This window comes from Sturnus vulgaris, chromosome 3 (genome assembly GCF_052056855.1).
Source record: "Sturnus vulgaris isolate bStuVul1 chromosome 3, bStuVul1.hap1, whole genome shotgun sequence".
Classification (NCBI taxonomy): Eukaryota; Metazoa; Chordata; class Aves; order Passeriformes; family Sturnidae; genus Sturnus; species Sturnus vulgaris.
In genome coordinates, this window is record NC_142245.1 from 57,880,008 (window position 1) to 57,892,731 (window position 12,724).

At 38.4% G+C, this 12,724-nt stretch overlaps 1 protein-coding gene across 1 annotated transcript in view; it reads right to left on the reverse strand.

The window, feature by feature from the left end:
• Positions 1-10,034, reverse strand: part of ESR1 (estrogen receptor 1) — a 182,466-nt gene extending 172,432 nt beyond the window's left edge. Inside the window, exon 1 of the mRNA XM_088161719.1 lies at positions 9,899-10,034. The gene's annotated coding sequence lies outside the window, so the exon portion shown is untranslated. The remainder of the gene's footprint in view (positions 1-9,898) is intronic.
• Between the last annotated feature and the right edge of the window lie 2,690 nt (positions 10,035-12,724).

Consider the following 12,724-nt stretch of genomic DNA (forward strand, 5'->3'; position numbering starts at 1 on the left):
AAATTGCATCAGTGGAGGTTTAAATTGGATATTAGAAAAAAATTCTTCATTAAAGAATCATTGGAACAGGCAGCCAAGGGAAATGGTGAGTCACTATCCCTGGGATATTTTGAAAACACATAGATCTGGCCCTTAGGGACATGGTTTAGTGGTGGACTGAAAAGTGTTGGGTTAATGTTTGGACTCAAAGGTCTTTTCCAACTTAAATGATTTTATGATCCTACCCACCTGGCAAGTCAGATAGTCCAGACATTTTGAACCTCTGATGCCCAGACCCAGAAGTTTTGTCTTCTAATTCCTGGACTGTGCAGACAGTGATTCTGCACTTGCTTGCTATCACATTTGGGCTAACATCCCAGAGGCTGGATGTTTCAAGACAGATCCCAAAGCGCTCTAGTAGAGAGCTTTTCTGGACTTCACTGGGAACAAGGAATTACTCATGCATGGGAGTGAAGCCCTCAATGGAGAGAAAATACAAAATATGAGCTGCTTGAAAATTTACTATGTGTGCAGTACCATCTAATAAAAGAGCCTGAATTAACTTGGAGATTAATTTAAATTTACTTAATTATTTTTTATTAATTTTAATTTTACTTAAAGGGCTTATTTTAATTAGTGATTCAGCACTGAACTGCATACAGCAAAGATGTCCAAAGCAAAGCTGAAAACCAGCTTTGAGCAACAGGAAGGATTAGAGTTTTCTCCGCTGTGTCAAAAAAAAATAGTAAGGGTGACACAGGGACAAGGAAGAGGAAAAGGAAGAAGAATGAAAGCGATGAAAAGAATTCTGTTTACTTTAAGCTGATGGCCAAACATCTGTGAGAAATGCAACAGGATTTTAGACTAAGCGGAAAGGGGAATGAGCTGAAATAGAAAAAAAACTTGGTGCTTGTTCTGTGCTCCTCCTTTTCCTTCCACTCTTCCCAGGAGCACTAGAAAATAGTAACAAAGAGGAAAAAAATTAATTGCACGAGGAGGGAAATGCAGAGAAGTGCAAAAAACATTAAGATCTCAGGGGAAAGCTTACAGATTATTGCCAGATTTAAGAACATTTACTTTTGCTTGCTTTCCAAATGTAATTGAAGATGATAAAAATTGATAATTAGGAAGAAAAGAACAGCCTAGAGAAAAAGCAGAGTGCAATGCTTGCATAAGTGGAAACGACAAAGAATTTCCAAATCTATTATTCATTGAGTATAACATTAAACAACACCTATTAGAGAAAAAGACTTGATAGATTATACCCTTGGGCACTATTTGAGGCAGCCAAAGCAATCTTTGCCTTGCTAATCTAGCAGCAGAGCAGTTCCAAAAGACACTTGGCACTTCTCATAAAATTTCCACGGTGATCCGGGCACTTTGCGATGATCTGATCACGTCTATTAATCAGAGGTGGGGAAGGAAAATCTCAGGGGACAGCATTTGCAGAGGATTTAAAGGCTGGTCATTAAACATATTGGAGCACTTCTCAGATGTTATTGCTGAAGGCCAGGGCAAAGTATCTAGGAATGTAAGTCAGCTGTGGTTGAAGACAGGGCTTTATCCCATCAAATTATGACGGAAAATGTTCGAGCCGCCCTGCGTGATTTCTGTCACCAGCCGTACGTGAGCACCTGGTTTTAAAGAGTCCAGTGTCACAGCCAAATTTGCTCTTCAACTCACCCATCTGAACGGCATGGATTTCCTATGCATGCTTCTGGCCTTTTAGCTACAGCCCCTGGGAAAATGACTGCTACCAGCAAGGCAGCTAAAACTGCAGAACTCGGGTGCATCGATCCATCCTAAAGCTCGCACTGGATCTCAGCTTCCCCAGGAGCACAGGACCACTTTTTTTTTTCCCACAAGACTACAGATGCCTTCGTTCTCTGGCTCTGTAATTAAAAAGAAAAGCCTGCGGGAGAGTAGGAGGTAAGTGGAATTGTGCATCTGTACATAAGTGCAGACAATTAATCCTACAGCAAATTCTGAGCATTATCTTGTAGAGAAGAGCTGCCAATCTTTTTAAAAATTTATAAGTATTTAGGGAGATACTGGAAGAAAGGATAAAAAGAAGTAAATTGCTTTTTTTGAAAAAAAAAGAAAAGAAAATTAAAAAGGCATGAGGGTATTCCTGGTAATCTTCCTGTAAATTTATCTTAATTGTTAAACAACAAATGGAGCAGATGCTAAAAAATTATTTACTGGCTAGCAATAAGTTTATGTGAATCAAAGAGTATCAAATTATAGAAGAAAAAGCTCGACAGAAATCCATGGCGCTTTCCAAAAAAACGATTATCAAATTAGTGAAGGAAGTGAATTACCATGTGACAGTGAAAACAGCACTAGATTTCTTATAAAAATCATAACTTAAAAATGAATTCCAGCTGGCCTGGATAGCAATGTTGCCAAATTCAGTGAAGTTATCTATAGTTACATTGCTATGACCATTTAACATTTGCAAATAACAGATAATTCGATAATAATATAATAAGGTAAGTTTTTAACATCCACAAGACAGAAGAGACAGCATGCTTGTTTAGTTATTGCATTAATGCCCTCCAACCCTATTTACAAAAAAAATTCTTTAAGCCCTGTGTCAATGGGCACGAATACATTGAACACTGCAGTTCTTCCACTGCATAATGATGCTCCTTCTTGGACCCCATGAGCCGTGCACTAACCTCTTGACATACTCACCTCTTGCTGGAAAAAGTCCATTTAATTCTCCAGTCACCTTCTATTCGTCTTTAGTTTAGAGATAATTCAAGCCAGCTTGTCCATGGTTACCACTGACTCACCATGAACTCTGTCAGTGTTCCCAGTAGTAAACAATAGGGGAGGGAAAGAAGCAGAAACCAGGACAGGATCCCATACTATGTCTAGAGGGGACAGTGTGTTCCTGACAGCACTGGCTGCACCCTGCATAGGGTGCCCTGGCACATGGAGGGATGGGAGGAGGGAGGGACCAGCCACTGAAGTATAAGGGGAATACCTTGTGGAGAGTACATATCTTTGGGACCAGCTGAAAATCCATGCTATTGTGACCCCTTTCAGAAACTAGCTAGCCCATGAATTGCTAAATCAAGAGGCAGAGGCTAAAGAGATGCTTTCCCTGCGTGGTCTGAGCTGCCTTCTCTACAGCTCCAGCCCTGCTCTGCTGAGCTCTGGGGGGAATGATTTGATCTTTTGAAATGTGTAGCAACTTACTGAAAAAATGCTGCATGGTCTTCTACAATGGGGCAATATTCTCTTAAGGGCTTTGGGACATGGAGGCATTATTTGAATTTGGGGGAACCATTTTTTGTCATAAAGATATTGACAAGGAAGACAAAAACAAAGAGAAAGAAAATCTTTAAATCAAACTTATGAAAAATATGCCATCTGAAGTAGTTTTTCATCTGTTTACTTTTTGTTTTGTTCACAAAAGTACTACTTTACTCCTTAACCAAAGAATTCTGGGAGTATTAAAACACAGGGAGGATTAGAACACAACTTGCACTGAAGTCTGAAGAGCAACTTTGCTATTTCTAGTATCTTGAATTCTAAATTAGCAAGCTTCCACAACCTCCACACAATGATGATCAATCTTCCTCTTATCTGATTGCCAAAGAATAGCCATCCTGAGCTCTGCCTTTTGTCCTGAATTTAAAAATAAACTATTTTCCACAAATTCTGTCCAAACATTCTACCTTGTGCACTATGGCAAGCCCAATCTGTTAGTCCTTTATGCTAGACAGTAAAAAAGGCTGCTCCTCTGAATGATTTACTCCCCTCTCTGAGTTTTCACTGAGACAAAAATTACTTTGTCTGTATTTTTTCAAAGCATGTTTGTGTGCAACTCCTCCATGCCCATGAACGAGCTTAAGGAGTGCAGACAAATGCTTTAAAGTGCTATCTGTTTTCCAAGGTCTGAAACACAGATGTCTCTTTTTGGTAATGCTGCGTGCCATTGACCTTACTGCAGATTTGATGTCTTCCATTGGCGCACCAGCCAGACATGATTTGTTAGGTAAAGGGGCTGGATTTTGTGAGGGTTTTTTTAGAAGCTTGTTTCAACTTCCAGCCATCATTTAGAGCTTACCTTAATGTTGTTTTACTTTTCAACAAGTAATTTAGACACAAAAGTATAGCCATTTGTCACATTGTAAAGGATCTTAACTAGTGAAGAAGGAAATATAAAACTAGAATATCTTTTCAGTTTTCAATCTTTCAAAATTTTTTTACTCAAACAGCATCTTCATTTTACTTCTCTTGTTCCCCCTTCCCTTCCTTTGTCATTATATCCATATTTTGCAAGGAACATTTGGAACAGATTAGAACCTACCCGTATGATATGTATATCACAGCTATACCTAATTCTGAGATGTTGTCCTTTGTTTGAATAAAGCTTGCACAGAATAGAGTGGTTAGGTTTCTCTTCAGTTTCTCTTAATTTTTAGTGTATACTTTCTTTAACTTCTTAAATCATAATTAATGAAGGAGAGTCTCTTTTCTTTCCCATTCTGCTAAATCATAATGGTATTTTATATATTTTATTTCATTCTATGCCACTCATAAATTGCCCAAACATATTTCCCCAGGAATATCTCGTTAAAGAAATAATGTCCAGAGGTACGGAGATAGTATTTCTACTCCCAGGGGGAAAAAACCCAGTAACTTTCAAACTCTGGTGAAAAGAAAGCACTCTTAGGGAAGTGCTTTGGTTTCTGGTAGCATGATAGCATTGGAACTATTGATGCAGACAGGTGCACAGACTAGGCAATTCTTCTAGTGTCACATCTTCAGAGCTGAACAGAAGCAGATAATCAGGGAACAAGTACATGTGATATTTCTGAGTTTATATTACTGTGCTCCAGCTATTCTCCCTCTGAGTATTTTGTGAAATGGATCTGGTTTGTCCATTTACTGACCCTGATGTATCCATTTACTAATCATGTACATAATCTTTTTGGCAAACTTATCCACATGTCCTTGAACATATGTAAACTACCACACATGTAAATTAGCCATAACGTGCTTTAACATTTACTTGCTGCATGACTATTGCATTAAAAACAAATCTTCTGCTTGTTTTGAACCTGGCTTCTGTTATCTTTCATGTACTGAAAGAAATGCTTAACTGTTAACACCATGCATAACTTTGAAGATTTCTATCAAATAGCCCCTAATTCATCTCTTTTTAGTCTGATGAGGTTTAACCTTTTAAACTGTTCCCCATTTAATCTCAGCATATGAACAAAACTCAGAAATTTGTGACTTAAGAGACACTACTAACAAAAGTCCTCCTTGCAATTGCGTAATTTTTTTTAACAAAAACACTAAAAAAAAGAGATTATTCTTTCCATACTCAGACTCGTGTTCTTTTTAGGCCATAGCTAAGGGGCAGATATTTATTTCTGCGTTTTATATTAATTTCACATTATAGAATTATAGAATATAATTAAATGCACAAACATAAGAGAAAGAATTTTTGGCTAGGCAGAAAATGCATCACATATATCCACATAAGCCACTGATTGCTGCATTGGTCACTGATGGGTCCTCAGATGAAGAATTAATTTAATCCATTCCCAAGAAAAAATTAAACGACTCAGAATCCAGATAACTGTAACAGTATTAGAGGATTTAAACAGAAAAGGTGATGAAAAGATAAAAAAAGACTGTGTTAATTGGGTTTCTTTTCTCTGTTGTGTCTGGGAGCAGGTATGTCAGTGATCTTACAATAATAGAGCTTTATAAAAGGATGGTAATCAACATCTTACCGTGTCCAGCATGAGAAAAAAAATGCAAAATACTGAGGCTGGATATTACAAAGAGTAATCTAACAGTCAGAGAAGAGATATGCCAAAATAGTCTAAAGAGTTCTGGAATCTGCTCCTCTGAGGGCTTTTAATATCTTCCAGGGTGGCATGCTTGATCCTTTCCCAGTCTAAAAAGCGTCTTCTAAAGTCCCTGTCAGCTCTGCACTTCCATGGTTCCTTATTGATGTAATGTAACATGTGGCTTTAATGGGACACAGCTGCTTAAAAGCATTTTATAAGTTCTGGTAGCTAGCCAAAGGAGCAATATATGGACCTACAAATAGCAGGAATAGGACACAAGAGCTATTGTTTGTAGTCATATGGTTTCATTTGTATGTTACTTGGCTGAAGAAGGTTAAATCTTGCCTATTCACTTCTCGTTGATTCTGTCTGTTTAAGGCATGCAATGCTGAGAAATAACAGAATTGAAGCTCTTACTCTGAATTCAAAATTTCCAAATTTCTAAGTGCAGGGGCTATCAGCACAGAGCAAATAGAATTTGTTCTTGAGAACAGGCATAATCACAACTTTGTTCTAATTAAAATATCTTTTTCCATTGCTATCTCTCCCCTCTTACCATTACAATTGCCATGATCTAATAGGAATTCAAACTTGAGCTTATTTTCAAAATTACAACCATCCACTTTGTAAATTATAAAATCACACTCTTTCCATCCACTTGTGGCAGAATTTGCTCTGATTTTGCAAGGAGAAGCATTTGGGCCCTGTGTTGCATCTGATGAAAGGAAGGCTCATCATTAAAGGCTTCTCACGGCAGCTCTGCCCTGGTGAGTGTGAACAAGACTGACTCTAGGCAGCAACAGATGACAACCAAAAGACATCACACCGCTGAACTTTAATTTGACAATGTAACTTTATCCCTGATATGCACACCTCATTTTAACTTTACACGTAACTAGTGAAAAGAGGTCTTAAACCACAAATTAAACCCCTTCCGCTGAGCAGACAAGCAGAGAGCATTCCTAACAGGTGCCTAATTTAGGTGCTCACCTTCTCTGGGCGCAAGCTGACAGCATCTCGTAAAGAATATCGGAATACGTGAGGGGTTTGTTCTGTCAGGGAGCTCATTTACTGCTCATTAAGCAGCCAAAATCTTCAAACAGAAACAAACTTGCGAAAGGTTAGATACACAAAACACTTCATTCTTCCAAGCACATTCAAAGTAAAATAAAGATATATACACCAATATTGTGATGGAGAGGAAAAGCACCATATTTTAATGCACATAATTTTAATTAAACACTGATCTTTTGGTGAAAAACGTACTCGTCAGATTTCATGGCAGTAATTAAAATTCACATGGAAGCTATGTACAGCCTTTATACCTGGAAGTAGTGCCTACAAGGGTACAGTTTAGTGACCCCTGTTTTCATCCTTGGGTCCTGATCCAGTATCATCTGCTCTGCATAAATATAGTAAAAATGTTGGATTGTCTTTTGGAGAAAGCCAAGTAATTTCCTCCAAGACAAGAATTAGAAGAACATCAGAAGAACAGAGTTGCAAACTTGGGCATTCAAAGTAAAGAAACACCAAAGCTTAGCCTAGTTATCATTGTTTCTGTTTGTAGATTTCCATCGCCACTTTGCTGCATATACTTTAACATAGGTTTCATTTTTCTCTTGGTTCCAACAGAACATCTCAGGTTTACAAATTATTTCTTTCATAATTTGTTCTAAAATATCATGTACTGTTTAGCTCAGGGGGGGCCTTGTGCCAGCTAGTGTAATATATTTATTAAAATCCTATGCTATCAAAATAACTGTAACGTGAATTTTCACAGACTGTTCAATCCGCCTATTTTGTGCATGTGTTAGGCAAAGGGAAACATTTTCTGGATGTAAATAAGCACGGACAAGATTAAGGTTGCATGGGATATTTTATCTCCAGAATCCACTCAGTCAGAGTTTTTGGCACTGCAGAATTGCAAATGCACTTAGAATAGGTGTTTTGGTCTGAAAAACAAAGTAACATCCTTTCAGTTATGTACATTGTTCTGATCCTTCGAATAATTATGATTAATTATTATGAATTAATAAGTTATGTGACTACTTAGAACCACAAAGTGCACAAAACCATCTTCTGTCCCTTCTCTTATTTTCTCCTTTCTTAAGCTGGTGCTTCCTCACACATAAGTCTTCCCATTTTGTCTTTCAGAGCCGATTTAAGTGTTTACTGCTTAGCCTTCTGATTGAAGTTCACCTTCTCTTAGACACGATAGTAGAACTTTTTTTTCACTATTCCAGTCTCTCCTGCAGGAAACACCTGCTTTGGCTGTATGGCCCACCAGCCCTATTTCTTCTGTTCAAGGCAGGTAAAATAACCTCTGGCTATGCCTTAACTCCCTTCCTCATTTGTTACCCTAATCTCTTTGTCCATCTGATCCAGACCACTAAATCCTGGTTGTTTTTACCCAGCAGAGTAACCCAAACATTGTTTTCACTGCCCCATAGGCCCCCAGTCCCTGTATTCTGTGGTCTTCTACAGCCAGATTCCTTGTCCTAGTCTCCTGTTTTGGTCCCTGGACCAAGGTCTGCTCTGTTATTCTTTTAAATTCTATAATTTTATAAAGCATTGACAATGAAGAGAAAGAGCCTCTGATCTTTGTAATGATGTCCAGGGCCAGTGTAGCCAGCAACAATTTGAGAACTTCAGTTACAGGAGACATCTGCTCAGCCTGAACTGTCCCAGCCTGGGCACACAGAGATAAACTATAGGGAATAAGGCTGAAAACATCCAGCAAGCATAATGGTATTGGAATTACGTGTTCTTTAAGCAGTTTACAGCTTTGCCAGATTTGGTCTGATTTCACAGAGATAAAAGCTGTCCTTTAGCCAATAGCCAATTCTCTTCCAAGTGTCAAGTCTCCACTCAGAAAACACAGATGCACTCAGGCAAGAAATGAGAGCCAAACAGGACTTGAAAATACCTTTGGCAGCCCACACAGTATATGTGAAAAAATCCATTAGGGTCCACATTTTCTACATTAATACAAAGCCTACACTGACTCCTCACACTAATGAGATCATGAAATCATGACCTGGGGATCAGAGATCACACAACTACACTTAGAGTTCCACAAAGAGGAGATTATCTTCACTGTGGAGAAAAAATTCTCTAGCCTTATTAAAAGAAACTCCAAACCTGGGGGGCTTTTTTTGATTAATTTCCACATGAAGCACTTCAGCACGCTAGTACAAGAAGTCAGATTTCAACTCAGACAGTTATAGTTCGGCTACATTATAATCATCCTAAAACAAAGTCTGTAATGGGAAGTGTCAGACAACTTTAATAGGTGGGGCTGATTTAGCCACTTTATCACCGGGAAACACACGACACATGCAGGGAGATCAGCCATAAAATAACCTCCGTCTCGTTACTGCCCTACAGGTCCAGTAGCTCTCACACTTCAAGCCACTTGAATTTTGGCAGCCCAGTGACTAACAGCCAGAAGCACAATTCCAAGCTGATGATAAAACATGGACCTCTCAAAACAACTCATAACGGCTTTTTCAGCTTGTAATTTTCAATGGGTGAAATTAACAGGAGTTGTACACTTGCTGCTACACTATATGCTCTAAGTTATCAGTACTTTCTGGAAATTTCTCCAAATGTGCACCTGTAGCTGGCAGTTTTCAATATAATCAATAACCCCACTGAATACAGACAGGAGTTATTATGCATCACAAAGGGTAGGGTTATCTCACAGGTACCTCCCCAGCCCAGTGCACAATGCAAAACACTGTTTTGGTGCCAATGAGTATTTCTGCATTTCTGCAACATGGAACTTCACAGGGAGCTGTACACTCTGCATTTTACTTGGAGTACAGGAGATAAGCTGTCATTTCTGCTTTGGGAAAAGGACATCCCACATCATACTGATTATTGCTCCAAAAGCCAATTCTCCCAAAAGCAGGCTGAGACAGAGTCCTGCTATCATAGTCTAGAACACAAAAATGCACAACAGGTATAACACAGAAAAACCTACATTGACTTATTGTACATGTAAATAGAGACATTCAATTAAGTCACAACAGATACAAATCAAAACAGAAACAAACAAAAAAAATTATTAATTACCTACTTTGACAGATTCATACCTGCAGTCTTCTCATTCTAAAGCAAAAAGCCAGGAGAGAGAATATTCAAATTTCTTGTCCATTTGGGTGGCTTCTTTGCACATGTTCCTGAATTTTCAGCTATGATGAGATCCGCTCATTGGCAGTCACCAAGAGGCTGATATGACCATGAAATGAGGAAACACAGGGAATGAAAAATAAGGTACTAGCACCACCGTTTGCTGAGGGCTGGGAAAACTAGCAAAAACTTTCAGAGATCGTGTAGACCTATTTCTATAATGCTAGCTGCTTTTAACTCATTTACCATTGCTGCTATTGGAGATGCTCGATCAAAGCATGCTTTCAGCATTAATTACTTGCCAGGAAAATCTTAATGAAATCCAGATGATGATTTTTATTCCCAGCACTATAAATCTTTATATGTAGAAACAGTTTCAAACAAGGGGTTATTTTAGCAATTTGAGTTAAACAAAAATATAACCATATTTTGAGAGCTAACCATACATTGAAAGGGAACATAAAGTGGCTGGCAGAGGTAAACTGAGACAGTTTAGCAGAATCTCTTTCCCCTTTGTAAACACATATTTTATTATTGCTCCTTTTCATCCCAAAACTAAGAAACATGGGTTTTCTGCAAAGTGGACCCTGGAAAGGATGAGCTCTCCTTGGCCAGCACAGCCCTTCCCCACTGTCACATGGTGTTTCAATTTCTGAAGCCTCCTGTTTCCAGAAGCAATTTAAGTTTACTTATAAGAAAGAGGAGGTCTGTGAAGCATAAAAGTAGCACAAACCTTATTTAAACAATTTAAAGGAGCACAGTTTGATTTTAAAATATACTGGTTAAGAAATAGATTTCAACACCTACATTGAAAAATGTAAATGAGATTCAGATAGACTTTTAAAATCTAATTTTCTTCTGGCTTCTCTGCTGTATGCTAGTTTAATTTTGGCCCTCTTGAGCAACAGATGTAGATGATACAAATGGCAACAATCAAATAAATTTATAAAAATGGATGTATTGCACTTTCCACAGTTTCCACAAAAATTAGTGTGGAGAATAAATCCTTTAATGAGCAACAAAAATAGGTCTACAATTACTATTTTTATAGATTTAATAGAAACATTTCTATTGCACTTACATGTTGATAAACTTTTCTGTTATCAAGACATTACTGTTGGGCCAAATGACCTAATATGTGTCCCTTTTACAAAGTTCTTAAAGTGATATTTTTAATTCCTTACTGTGGCTTGTTCCTCCTTTTTGAAAAAAAATAGATTTAGTTCTGTGAAAAACAAAGAGCAAGAAATAGCTACTCCATCTCATCAGGATGGTATCTGATGTCTGCTCAATGCATGATAAGTTCAGAAGGGGGTGACGAAGAAAAGCTAAAGTGTACCTTCTGGTTTTTTTTAACTCTTTCTTGACAACTATTTGGACTAGGCCCACCACTCCAAGATTATGATTGAAAATTTATAATTTAGTGCAGCAACCATCATCACTTAAGCATTCTTGCTCAGAAGGAAATCAGAAATCGGGCTAAAAAATTGCATCATTAGGAGCTTCTGTGTGGTTGCTGGTTTTCCTTTCTCACTTCAGGATTTTTTTGAAAGGCTGTGTGTTCCTGAACCTCTGGGCTTGGTGAGGAAGATAAACTTGCAATTGGAAAGATATATTAGTCGGAGGAAGCAACTTCTAGAGGGATCATGGTGAACAAACCCTTCCTCTGCAGCCACTTGGGGTGAGTCCTCATGGGGCAGGAATGAGGATTCCAACATTCACCTTCCCTCCCCATGTCCTTCTGGTGACACCAAGGACAAAGATGGGAAAGAAAGAATGATGGCAAAAACCCCCAGAGGTCTGTCAGACAGTGGAAAGCTGGGGGAGGGCAAGCTGCCAGACAAACATCCTCCAGACACATTGAAAGAAAGACTTCAAGCACATTGCTAATATGTGCTTATGTGCTCCTCTATGCACCCACAGCACAGTGGCACTGGATAAACGGGGGAAATACCCTCTTGCTTGTATGGCAGTCTAGGGGTATCAACTTCTTCTCTACAGTAATGCTGACATTAGTGAGGATTCTGCTCAAACAGGCACATAAACCAGAAATCATTCTGCTTGTCTCCAGCCTAGTAAGGGAACACAGGTACATAACACAAGGACAAAATCAGGGTTTAACAAACAATAATAAATTTGTATTTTCTGGCTTCTGAAACTGGCACCATCTGAGCAACAGAAGAATTAGCAGCCTTTTCCAGTAATCACTTATTTACTGGAATCATGTAAGCAGATATATTCAGCATCATGATTGAGGATTTCTGTGCAGTGCTTTCACATAGCATTTATGTAATTTACTCTGTAGCAAGCTATACTCATCTCTATTAAGAAATTATTATATCCTACATTCAAGTCAGAGTAAATCTTAATTCCTTTAAGCTTCCCTTTTTTTGGAAAGGTAGAACACGGATGTAAAAACCTTCACCTTTATGAAAGAAGTGACTGCAGGTAACAGATGCCAGAACTGAGGCAAGTGAGACGAAAAAAAAGCTAAGTGGCTAAGACACCTGCAGCTTAGCAGGGGGAGCAGCTTCCCTCTTTCACATAAAAAATGTGCATGTCTGGTACTTTCGAAAAGAAAACGGGATGTTAAAAGAGTAAGTACATAAGTTACCTATTAAGACAGAACATTTAATTTGCATGATAGTTTGACTGGCAGATGTGAGTTCCTGAAATTTCTACAAAACCAAAAGGTACTTACACCTTGAAGTGCTATTTGTTCCCTGGCATGAGGAATGCTGCAACACTCAAAATACTCCCTCTGGGCAGACACAGCAGGGAGACACTTG